Source organism: Lathamus discolor, chromosome 2 (assembly GCF_037157495.1).
Source record: "Lathamus discolor isolate bLatDis1 chromosome 2, bLatDis1.hap1, whole genome shotgun sequence".
Lineage (NCBI taxonomy): Eukaryota > Metazoa > Chordata > Aves > Psittaciformes > Psittacidae > Lathamus > Lathamus discolor.
Genome location: NC_088885.1, coordinates 107,089,875 through 107,102,353, shown reverse-complemented (window position 1 = coordinate 107,102,353; position 12,479 = coordinate 107,089,875). Strand labels below are relative to the sequence as shown.

At 43.3% G+C, this 12,479-nt stretch overlaps 1 protein-coding gene across 4 annotated transcripts in view; it reads left to right on the top strand.

Annotated features, from left to right (window-relative positions):
* Window positions 1–12,479, top strand: part of RAB31 (RAB31, member RAS oncogene family) — a 65,009-nt gene that overhangs the window by 28,586 nt on the left and 23,944 nt on the right. The window lies entirely within an intron of this gene.

Genomic DNA, 12,479 nt, shown 5'->3' with positions numbered 1-12,479 from the left:
TAGATATTAGGTAGAAACTTGTTACTATGAGAGTAGTGAGACACTGGCATGGGTTGCCCAGAGAAGCTGTGGCTGCTGCATCCCTGGCTGTGTTCCAGGCCAGGTTGGAAGGGGCTTTTAGCAACCTGGTCTAGTGGACGGTGTCCTTGCCCATGGCAGGGAGGTTGGAACTGGATCTTCAAGGATCCTCCCAAACTAAACCATTCTGTGACTCCACGATTGTCCTGAGTTGGGACATTGAATATGGGCACAGGTCGTGTCTGCTATTAGTATTTTGGAAATTAGCACCAGCAACCTGAATCACTTTGGGTTTTCATCTTGGTTTTTTCAAGCGTGTGAAGTGAATTGTTCAAATTAAGTAGCTTTTCATTTATCTTAAAAAAAAAAAAAAAAGCCATAATGGGGCTCATGTGCATTATGTTGACTGTATGTAAGCCTAGTTGGTCATTTGTTTCTTTTAACAGCCTCATGCAGTAGTATGCAGTAATATGCTGTAGAACTGTGGAGTTCATTTAATGCATTCCCACATTTATCTTGAGAAGTTTGAAAGATGTGGAAACCCCCCTGCACATGTTTTAAAATATCTTCAGACTTTCTTGTGAAATTGCAGTGTTCTTGCTCATAGAGAAAGACAGCTATGCTCATGTTAGTTTGGGGTAAAATGAGGTGGTTTTACAGGCTGTAATGTCAGTCCTCATACATCCCACTGTATTCTCCATACCTTGTATGTGAATTGCAGGTGATGAAGGTTTTTGCTCTTAAGTGCAGGAAATGCTTGTGCTTTTATTTACAATGTGCAGCATGATGTAAAGTAGCCCTGATGAAATCTACTGGCACTTAGCAGTTCAGTATGTTATTTATGATGGGGAAACAGATCTTGAAAAACATATCTGAAGTATAGCATAATGCCTTTCCTTAAATCTTGTTTTTTCCATTTCTGCATGGTCTGGGGCTGATAACTAACCAATTATTGCAGGAGGTAGCAAAGGCTGAGGTTTTTTCCCATGGTTTGAGTTTCCTTGCTTACTCTGTCTCTTTCCTCTGCTGCCCTGCTCTGCATTCTTTTCATTTTCCCTTTTAGCTCTTTAGCACACAAAACTCAGTTCTTGACATTTAGATACAAGTATTAATCTGTTTTCTCGCATAGTCTTAAGACTTTCAACGCTTTTCTTTAAAGTAGGTGAATATTAATAAAGTCGTATTTATTGAACTAAACGCTGCCTCATTTGAGGCAGGAAATCTGTGACTGAGCGCTGACTCTTGGACACGGAGTCCATCCTTCCTATCTAGTCCCTTATGTTTCCTCTGCATTTTTTTTTAAGCTCATAATATTTCAAATATCTACCTTTTTTTTTGTTTCCTTTTTTTTTGTGCCCAACAGTGATGAGCAGTGACCACCACAAACCTGGTTCAATTGCTCAAAATGTATTACAGATAAGTTTTATGTTACAGGTTTTCATGTTTAGCTGGAAATTGTAACCTCTTTAAGCCAGGGACCACCTTTTTCTTCTCTGTACAGTGTATTCCCAGTCCTTCACTAGGACTTTATGAGTGACAGAGTAAACAAAGTCAATGTGCCTTGAGTGCTAGCTACTGAGACAAGTTTACCAGGGTGAGGTCCCTACTGTTCCAGGTCAGTCTCTGCCTTAGAGCCATCGCCATTTTACAGCTAAACATATGATGTTTCTCAGTGCCTTACTCACTTTAATTTGTATCTGGGATTTTGGTTACTTTGTCATGCGTTGCTCCTTCTCATCTGCTGTTCAGGAACAAGTTTCTCCCCTTGTTAATCTCTTTCTCATCATCTTCCTTACAACAGTGATGAACCAAAGCTTCCAGCCTAGCCCAACCTCTGGGCCAATTGTTGGTTTTCATCATGTGCTAATACATGTATTCCGAGTGGTGTTTCTGCTCTGAGACTTGTTGTTCTTCCCTTGTTCTTTGCAATTTTTCTGTGAGGCTTTATGTTCCACTGCTGTAGCCTGGAAGTTTTGTCAATGCTGGTAGCTGTGTTTAGGACTTCCTGCTCTTTCAACATTGCCTGCATTTGGCTGTGTTCTCCTAAATGCAAGGCCAAGCATAGGGCTTGCGTGTGCTTATTCTGGGGACAGGGTGCTCCGTGCTTCCCCAGCTGTGCCAGCTGTTGCTTAGTCTACATGCTGATGTGGAGCCTTCACAGCAGAGGAGCCCTGGTTGCGGTTTAGCTGAAGCCTTATTATGCCATGAAAGTTAATCTCAAACCTTAAGCATGGTAGAGGGGGCATGTGGAAATAGCAGTAGGTCTTCTGTGCTCCTCGTTCATGGGTTTCACCTTTCTCATGAGCTTTCTCCTCCTTTTTCATGGGTTTCTCTGCACAACAAACTGGGAAAATGCCAGCTTGGAGACTGTAGAGAAACCACTCATCAGTACCTTAGTCACAAGCCCTTATTTAAGCAATGCTGTATGAGAACCGCTGACCGCCTCCAGTCAGCTGGAAGAAACTGGAAATCCATGTGGCTGCTTCTGAAAAGGAGCTGTATCCTGGGTGCTCAGAGAAGCCAGCTGGAAGCACTTAGCACCCCCTTGAGGTGTTGAATCAACTTTCAGATAACCACTTGTCATGTTGCAAGCCTTTGGAAACGCTGGTCATTGTTGGGTTTAAAAGGTTTTAGGAGTAACTGAGTTAGTTGAAGCAGCTTAATATACAGGCCAGCCAGTCAGGGGTTGGTCACGGAGAACAGATAACTTCTGGTTCATATGGATAATAGATACAATATTTTATTTTTTCCGCGTCAGGAAACTTGGAATTGCAGGAAAGAGTAGTGAAGGAACCAGAATTGCAATTTTGTGGGGAAATAATGAGAAATGTCACTTCTGTGGAATGAAAATAGCACAGAAAAAATGGAGATCAAAAGCGTTTCCATGATAGCCTTGGTGGGAGCGAAAGCTTGGCATGCGTCCTGGAGGAGATCCTGGAGAGGGGTATGTGGCTCTCCAGCAGCTCTTTGCTGCGGAAAATTCACATTGTACTTGATTACAAAAGGAGAGAGCTTTTTAATCCTTATATCTTGTTCCTTCTTTTCCCCTTTTTGGATCGAGAGAATCTTAAACTGGCAGCACACTTAGCAAAATCCCCTGCTTTTCTGTGCTTAAGTACTACTCTCTGCAGACCCAGTTGCTTTGTGCTGTTGTGCTGTTAGACAAGCCGGCTTTATTCTGTTCCTCAGAATCACTTTCCCTCCACCCCACCATCTTCCAAATGTCTTTTTCCCTATCTTAACTTCCCCCCTCTCCCCCCCCCCCCCCCCCCCCCCCATCAGCTTTAAATTGTTGCTGTGGACTTCAGGACTTCAATGCACAACAATTATGTTGTTGTTAGCAAAGATTCCCTCCCCTAAGAAGAGTCTCTTCACAAGTTAGTTAATGATGTTTTTATTAGCATATATGGTGCCCTAAGTAAATTCTAATTACAATCCTTTGTGTGAATACCTTGGGTGACTGCCAGCTTTCCTTTTTGCCAGCTGAGGAATATTGTAGCAAATAGTTAGGGAGCCTGAGGGCTGTGTTTCTAGGGCAGGAAAATTTATCTCTGTCCTTTTAAAATGTAGTGTGCTGAACTGTGGGATTTTTAATTTTGTTTAATAGAAGGAGCCTCAATTACTTGAGCCCAATTTAAATTTGATAGGAATTACCCTGAGCTGTGTGCTTATGTTATTAACTGCTCCATTTCAAGTCAAAGGCTGACTGATGGGAGATCTACAGTGCTTTATAGCCCCCTCTTTTCTGAGTGCCAGTAGCTGTCCTGGTGATTCTAAGACACAAGTTAGGCTGTGAAAACTGCTCCTTGAGAGGAGGACTTGTCCTTGCTGCAGTTTTGACTGGGACGTATTTGCTAAATTGAGCAACCTAATCACTGAGCTTATGGATGTCGCCTGAAACCAAACTATCCTGAGAGGAGTTAACACCAACTATCAATGACTTGAATTAACTTCTGCAGTCAAGATGTAGCGTGGATTTTGCTCTACAGTTTTATATAGGTGATGCTGACGATAGCCCAGAGCTCAGTCAGCATGGAGGTGGCTCCTTGTATATGGTGCAAGGACCTCCCTGCAGTGAGCTACTGCTCTCTTACGTGCTGCAGAGGTCCGCAGGTGACTGGGTAGTATGTGTGTTTGTGAGAGCACCAGTGGCATTAGAGCTAGGAAGTGAATATGTTATTTTTGCTATTTTTAGAGTGAGCATAAAGCACAGTAAATTGTTTAAGGGATGTATGTGGATGTGTTGTTTCTTAAGCACCAACAAACTCACAGCATGTGTAGCAAAGTGTTGGAATTTTTCCCTTCTTCACTTTTAGAATTTTTACTTACTTGAGAAAAATGCTCATTCTTCTTAAATTTAGCTAGCAAAAAATACACGTAGGTCAGAAGCAGACAGATCTTTCCTGATTTATTCAGCTTGCGAATCCTGAGAACTGGAATGTCAGCCTTCAATCATGTAGGGAAAACTACTCAAGGTTACAAAGTGCTAAATGGTATCTGATAGTGGCTTTCACGCATAGCGTTTTTCCATTCACTCATTGCCAGCTGAGAATGTCAGGAATTTTGTATCCCTCCCTCCCTGTGCTGCTGCTTGTGCGAGCAGCTTATGTGTTAGGATAATCCGTTCAATGGGTCTGGTTTTTGCCTTTGCTTCTCTCCACACCCTGACTTTCTGTTTGTTGGTAGCTGCTGCTTCCAAGGTGACAGGAATGGGGCATGTAAATGCCCAGACTTGAGCAAGTAGGGGCTCCCAAGCTGAAGAATGGGTACTGTTCATGGTACATGGACTTCTTCAATGAGCTCATGCAAGTTCGATGCAGTTGTGGCAGCTTCTGTCTCTTCCCCTGTGGGGATCCATGGAAGCAGTTAAGGCAGCTTTCCTAAACAGCCTGGAAGTTACATGTTTCTGACACTGGTCTACCATGCTCTTCACCACGCGAACCTCAGTAGTTTGGGCTGTAGTAATGGGGGCCAAAGGATGAGGAGGATTGTGCTTCAGGTGGGTTTGAGGACAGAACTGAAGGGGTTTGTGGGAGCCATGTGGCAGGAGAAACAGGCCATCCAAAATCACCTACAGAGGGGCTGGAGAGGGACTGCTGAGCAAGGGGACCAAGCTGCGTCGAAGTCCTAGTCTAGAAAGGCAAAGTGCGTGTGGTAGGAAGGGAAGGAAGTTGCAGAGCTGTGTCAGTGCCCACACAGGTAAGCCTCTAGACAGAAGCTGTTGCTGTCCTTTCCATTAATGGCACCCAGACAAAGAAGGGGTAAGGATCCCTGACCTTGAGCCAAATGGTCTTGGCCACTCATATGCAGTGTATGTAGTCAGAGAGCAGCTTCTCAAGAATGGGAATGAATCTAGTTGAATGATTATAGCTGTCAGGAAGCAAATCTTGTGCTGCCGTGCACCTGCAGGTGCTTGAAAAGGCACTATGTGGAAAAATCTTAGCCAAATTCAGCCCTTGATGTGAGAAGGTGCGTAACACTTGCTGAGCACTGGTCTGCTTGTGGTTACGTGGTGCCTCCTTACCCCTTCCAGACATGTTTGTAGGCAGAGTTCTAATGCTGTTGCAGTAAGAACATGTGATGTTCTTTACAGTCTAGGATTGTAAAAGCAACCCAGTAGAGGAGTTGGGGGGTGGTTGTCATTGGTTTGGGGTTTGTTGTCTTTTTTCCTCTTGGCTGTGGAGTCTGGAAGTGACATCCTGCTGTGGCAGTAAGCCAGCACTGGGGTGTAGCACAGAGATGGTGCAAAGAACTACTGACATGAATTAGTGCTCCCTGGTGTGCCTGTCAGATTGAATGAATCCAGACTGTCTTTGTCAGCCTCTACATAAATAAGCAGGAGTGGGAGATTTAATTTCTCTGTTTATTCAGCCTCTATCTTGCTTTGTAAACTAGCATTACATGGGACATGGTTAAGAGACTTCACTAATACAGCTCGGGTGTGATTTACATTATGTTCCCTTGAATTAATTTTTCTCTTCTAAGTACTGTGATATGGCTACCATGTGGGTTTTTCTTCTTCATTCTGTACTGCTAGTACAGGGGAAACATGAAAAGCATTACCTACCCAACCAAATATACCGCCCTCCATGATGAGATATATGCACAGGAAACAGAAATCAAAATATTAGAGAGCTTTCAAATAGGTGGTCAATTCCTTAGTGGCTGCTTGCTTCCATTTTTCTGCCCTTTACAAGGGCAAAGCTTCAGTGAGATGGCCAGATGAGGGGTTGCAGAATCCCAAAATACTCCTGGGATCAATGAGAGCAGCTCTGGTCATACTGAACGTGCATTTGCACCACCCAGACTGAATTTGTTCTCTGTGCTGAGGGCTGTACAGCTGTAAAGGTTGGGCAGCTTCTGGTTGGAGCCTGAGAGAAAAGGGGACCCGCTCTCAGAGGAAATTTCATAACGTGCATGTGGGCTCACTTCTTCCTTGGTGGCAGAGATGATGAACCACAAGAGCAAAGTGGATGTGTTGGTAGCGGAGCACGAGTACGAAGGTGCTCTGAACCCAGTTAGCATTGCACCAGAGCTTATGTGACTGTGTAGCACATTGAGTGGTGTGCCCTAAGGAAGAGATTCTTGAAAGTCTGCATGAAGCTACATAAGTCATTGATTTTTAGGTTTTGGGGGCATGTCTTTGGTGAAATAAGTTTCTTATTTATATTTTGAATAGTCCTTTTGGCCTGGCTGTAGCTGTTGTATTGGAAAATGTACCCCATGACTTAACTATTGTACTGTGTGGCTTGGTGATCTCAGCCTCACAAGCTGGTATTAACTCCTACAAAAGCAGAACAGGCCTAATGAGTGATGAAGTGGGTCAGTATTTGCAAATAGGCAGATGTATTGCGGATACTGAATGAGAGGCACAGGGCTTCTAAATTTCCACAGTAGGTGAGCTGCTAGTGATAACTTACTCATTATATGAAGATGTCTTCGCAGTGCCTGGAAGGACATGGTGGGAAATGGTGTGGATGAAATCCAGTTGTATAAGCAGCAAGTACACGTGTCTTTTGACTCCCAACAAAAATGTATGCTGTAAAGTTGTAAGTGGGTTTTGGGGGAAACAGAGGAGGAAAGCCACCTGCATTAATGTATTAGTTAATTAATACAATGTATTTAATGGTTAAAGGATGATCATATGTTTATGATGCAGCCATGAGAAAATGCATTGCATGTAAGGGGAAGTGCAGTTATGGCTGCTTTATGTTTGGAGTGCTGCAGACAAATGTGGTCACCAGCAGGCAAGAAGGGAGCTGAATCAGGTGCAGAGAAATGTGATTAGGCTCTTTCTTCTCCATTACCTTGTCTTCAGATTGGAAGAGCCTGGTTTATCAGAATGGCAAAGTTAATACTGCAGAACTGCTCGACATTCATATTTCAGCTAAAGGCAAGCATTGATGCTTGAATTTTAGTAAGTCAAAGTGCAAGTAAATCACAAGAAATTTAGTAATTAGGAATTCAGAATTTTATTAATTATCAAAGTAATATGATCCCTGTAGGAGTATCGGGAGGGAAAAAAACCCCTAATTATTTTAGTCTGGATCTTGGTTAGCTTTTAAAATGTATTAGGAGTGTGGTTATTTGTGATGGTGGGAGCTGAGACATGGCTGGTTTGGGTCTGTGTTGCTCTCTTAGTCCAACATGGTGTGAGCTGCTGCTGGCTGCAGGTAGGGGTGGCAACTGCCGGATCACTGCTCTTGGCTGTGGGTTATGGAGGGGCTGACTCCCTGGCAAGTTGGGGTTGTGACTTGGGAGTCCATGTGGCAGAGCCAGAGGTGGCTGCCCGAGCGTTTTAGGTGGCCCTTCTTGAGAAGCAGAGCTGTTCTCATGGTAAATCTCAAACTGTTCCTGTTTCTCCTGATTTTCTTGGGGATTACTGGGTACAGAAATACTAAGCTATAATATCAAGGTTATAGACATTGTAACTTATACTACAGAGGTGGTCCCATGAGATTTAATTTCGTGAGCTGATTTTTTTGAGTGCCACTTGTTTTGGACATCTGTCCTACATTTGGTCCTTGGCAGGTGCAAAATGTGCACGTTAGTATTTTGCATCTCTTTAACTAACTTTGTGTGACTCTGTTTTTCCAGGTAATTAGGCCAGAAAAAGGTTCAAGAGGACTTTGCTTTTGGGCACTGATTTAGAAGAAAAAAAAAATAAGATTTTTATTAGTATATTTGTGATATTTGAAAATCTATGCCCATAAACCACATTTATTAAGAGTCCACTATTTATCATGAATCTTGCTCAGAGTTACAGTTTTTCAACCCCTCTTGATTCATTCTGTGTTGCAAAGAGTCTTTTCCTGTTTTCACGTGGACAACAGTGATTTCTTATGACTGGAACATAGTGTATCTCATGTTTGTTTATTAGACTGCACAGAAGAATGACAGAGGGGTTTTACTTGATATTCTGTACTTTTATAACTGATAATAGTTGTTACTGGTGTACTTTCAGTTGTTACTAAACAATTTAAAAGTACTTCTCAGACTATAGGAAATTGCATTAAGATGCATTGTAATCCCATTTTGGGCACTTTGACCAAAGTAAGATATGAAATCTTGAGTGTCAGGTTTATCCAGATGGGAATATGAATTTACATGCCGGACGAAATCTATCCCTTGATATTAAAAAAACACCCAGATCGTGAAGCTACATGCCCAAATGTGGGCAAAATGTTTGTCCTCTTTAAAGGCCTCATAGCTAAAATATTATTCAAGAATCATGAAAGGGGAAATAACTGTCCTGTCAGCTGAGCAAGTAGATAGATTTTCAGTAGAGAAGATCAGGGAGGTCATACTTACGTTAGCAATAACTGCTGAGCCTGAGTGCCTTTCAAAGGCAGTTGCCTTTCTGAGCCTAGCTTGCTGTGGTCTTGCCCTCCCTCTTTCCAAGCTTATGAAGAATTAGAATATAAGTAGATTATTTTGTCTTGAATGCATTCCTCCCCCGTGCTGCACCTCTGGTTGATGCTTTTTATGTTTCTTGAAATAAGCAGCAGGGCAAACATAGTTTGACACAATTTGGAGTTTCTGTTGTTGAAGTGCAACACACTGTTGTCATTAACCCTCATTAATCTCCAGAAATGTTTCAAATCAAGTTTTCTTTGTTTCTGCATGTTACCTGCGCTGATTTTTAAATTACCATTGCTTTCATTATGGGAGAAACAGAGTAAAATTGCCAGTGGCAGTAGACTGTACCAGCAGAGATGTGCACAAAGAAGTTCTGCAAGTGCAGAGCTATTTGAGTGTGGTCTGAACTTCGTGAATCTGCTTTCTAGTAGTCCTGTCTTCCCTCCTTTTTCTTAGCCATGCTTTCCCACCCTTTCCTTTTGGTTGAGCGTGGAGCTTATCTGATGAACAAGGTGGTTTGGGAATCCAGCTAAAAATTAATCCTACCCAAAAAATGGTTATTTGCGTTCAATTCTACTTGTCCACAATCCAGTGAAAGAGGTCTGGTTTTCTGTTGTTTTGTTGTTGTTATTACCACTACTACTTTCTGGCCCTAACACTGGCAATAATCTTCAGTGAAACAGCTATTATGGAAAGTGTTCTTGTCACCTGGTTGAAAGAAAAAAGGATTGAAATTCCAAAGATACTGTACAGGTTCTCAGTGTGCTTTCTGGGCCATTACTGAAGGAATTTGAAGTATGTGAGTTTAACTGCATGGCTCCTGGGAAGTGTGATTACTGTTATCTTAGAGCTCTTTGTAAATTTATGAATACCCTGTAATCTAGATTAAAACCAAATCTCCATGTGTGTAGACTATGTTGGTTTTATCCCAAGAGTTTACAGACTGGGAGGAGTGTGCATACACCGTGAAAGGTTAGACCTATCCTCCACAATTAAGGTCTCCAATTTTCAGGCTACTTTTAATGCAACAGTGCATTGATGAGCAGGTCATGGGAATTCTTAAAGTTTGTAGGAGATAACTTCTTGTCACAGGTACTCACTAGGAGAGATGCCCTCCTAGTGTTACTATTTGTGAATAGAAGAGGACTTGTGTGGGATGTGATGGTAGGTGTCTGCCCTGGGCACGGTGATCATTAGATAGTTGAGTATAATGAGAAAAAAGTACAGCAGAGTTGCCACCTTGGACTTCAGGAGAGCAAATGTTAAGCTACTCAGGGAGCTGTCTAACGGAGTACATGTGGAATCTGCTTTTGAGAGCTTAGGAGTCCATGAGTGCTGGTCAGTCTTTAAGAACCACCTTTTAGAAACACAGGAGCCGGCAATTCTACAGTGTTGCAAGTCAAGTAAGCAGGACAGAAGACCAGCTTGGATGGACGGGGAACTTCTCATGGAGCTCACAAGGTAAAAGGAACTGTATGATCTCTGGAAGCAACATCAGGCTTCTCAAGAAGAGTCCAGAGCTGTAGTTTGTTTATGCAGGGAGAAGACACGAAAGACCAAAGCTCAACGAGAGTTGAAATGGGACAGTGTTGTTTCAGATAACAAGAAGGGCTTTTAAAAGTATATTAATAGCAAGAGGAGGTCTGAAGAAAACATTCTTGTTGAACGTGGTCATCTGACTAACAGGGATGAAGAAAAAGCAAAGGTGTTCACTGTGGTTTTTGCCTCAGCCTTGAATAACACTGATAGATGTTAAGCTGTCCAGTCCCCTGCATTGAAGGACTACAAGTGCAGGAACAGTGACTTTTCATTTGTAGACATTGGAATTGTTAGGAATCAGCTGTATCAGCTGAATGTTCACAAGTTAATGGCACCTGATGGGATTCATCCCAGAATTCTGAAGGAGCTAGCGGATGTTACAGCAGGACCCCTCTTCCATCACCTACCAAAGGACCTGGGATTCTGGGGAGGGCCCTGCTGACTAAAAGCTAGCCAGTGTTAATCCAATCTACAAACAGGGCAGGGGGGAGGAGGGCTCACAAAGGGGCAGTCTTGTTTAACTAATTCGATATCCTTCTGTGATAAGGTCACCTGGCTAATGGATGAATGGAAGGCGATGAATTTCTGTAATTTAGACAGAAATCTGTAGATTTCCTGTGTTTTTAGTAAGGCTTTTGATACTGCCCCTCACATCATCAAGTTGTCCAACCGGGGGATGAGTGGGTTTATGGAACACTGGGTGAGGCAGAGTTCAAAGGGTTATAGTGAATGGGGCTACATCTGAGTGGTGACTAGTCACCAGTGGTGTTCCTCAGCGTTCAATTGTAGGGCCAGTCGTGTTCAAGATGTTTATCAGTGGTCTGGATGGAGGAGTTGAATGCACCATTAGTAAGTTTGTTGACAATACCAAACTGGGAAGTGCTATTGACTCTCTTGGGCGACAAGATGCCTTGCAGAGGGATCTAGATAGGTGGGAGAATTGGGCAGTGGTTAATGGGATGAAATTTGGTGAGCTGACATGCTGAACTCTGCACCTAGGATGGAGTAATGCCCGGCACTAATGTAAGTTGGGAGAGGAGTGACTGGGGAGCAGCCCTGCAGAAAGGAATCTGGGGGTGCTGGTCAGCAGTAGATTCAGGAGGAGTCAGCAGTGTGCCTTGGCAGCCAAGAGGGCAAATGGTATCCTGGGGTGCATCAAACACAGCAGAACCAGCTGGTCAAAAGGGGTGATTGTGGCCTCACTCCTAGTGCTGTGTATAGTGCTGGGCCCCACAATTTAAGGAGGATGTGAAGGTCCTTGACTGTGTCCAGAGGAGGGCAACAAAGCTTGTGAAAGAGCTGGAATGTCCTGTGAGGAGCTGAGGCCTTCGGACTTGTCTAGTCTGAAGAAAAGGAGCTGAGGGGCCACCTTGTTGCTCTCTACAGCTTCCCAAGAAGTGGAGAGAGAGATGCTGATCTGTTCTGCCTCAGGTCCAGTGACAGGACACCTGGGATTGGTTCAAAGCTGTGTCCATCAGGGAAGGTTCAGAATGGACATTTGGAAGCATTTCTTTACCAAGATGGTAGTCAAACAGTGGAACAGGCTTCCTGGAGAGGTGGTCGATGCTTCAAGCTGTCAGTGTTTTAAGAGGAATGCCCTTAATAACATGCTTTAACTTTTGGTCAGCTCTGGTTTGGTCAGACATTTGGACTAGACGATCACTGTAGCTCCCTTCCAACTGAAATAGGCTATTCAGTTCTAACACACTGGAAATGAATGTCATGATCTAGAAGCCCAAAAAATCTGGAAAGCATTTGTTGCATTAAACATGCAAGTAATACAACACACGCTGAAAGCCTGGAGGACATGTGTCTGACCAGCTCCCCCAGGATCTTGGCTGATCCTTTTTCTTCAGACCACACTTCTTGACCGATTCCTCTCTCTTTTCTCATCCTCCTTCCTGCTGTTTTCTCCTATTAATGAGCTCTCCCACCTGCCTCGCTCCCCAAAACACTTCAGCACTTGACCATCTGTCACTGCTGTTGTGCATCCTTGCTGTTATGAGAGAAAGTATCAACCTTGAACCGAGTGTGTGATCTGTGACAAACAGCTTACACACTGG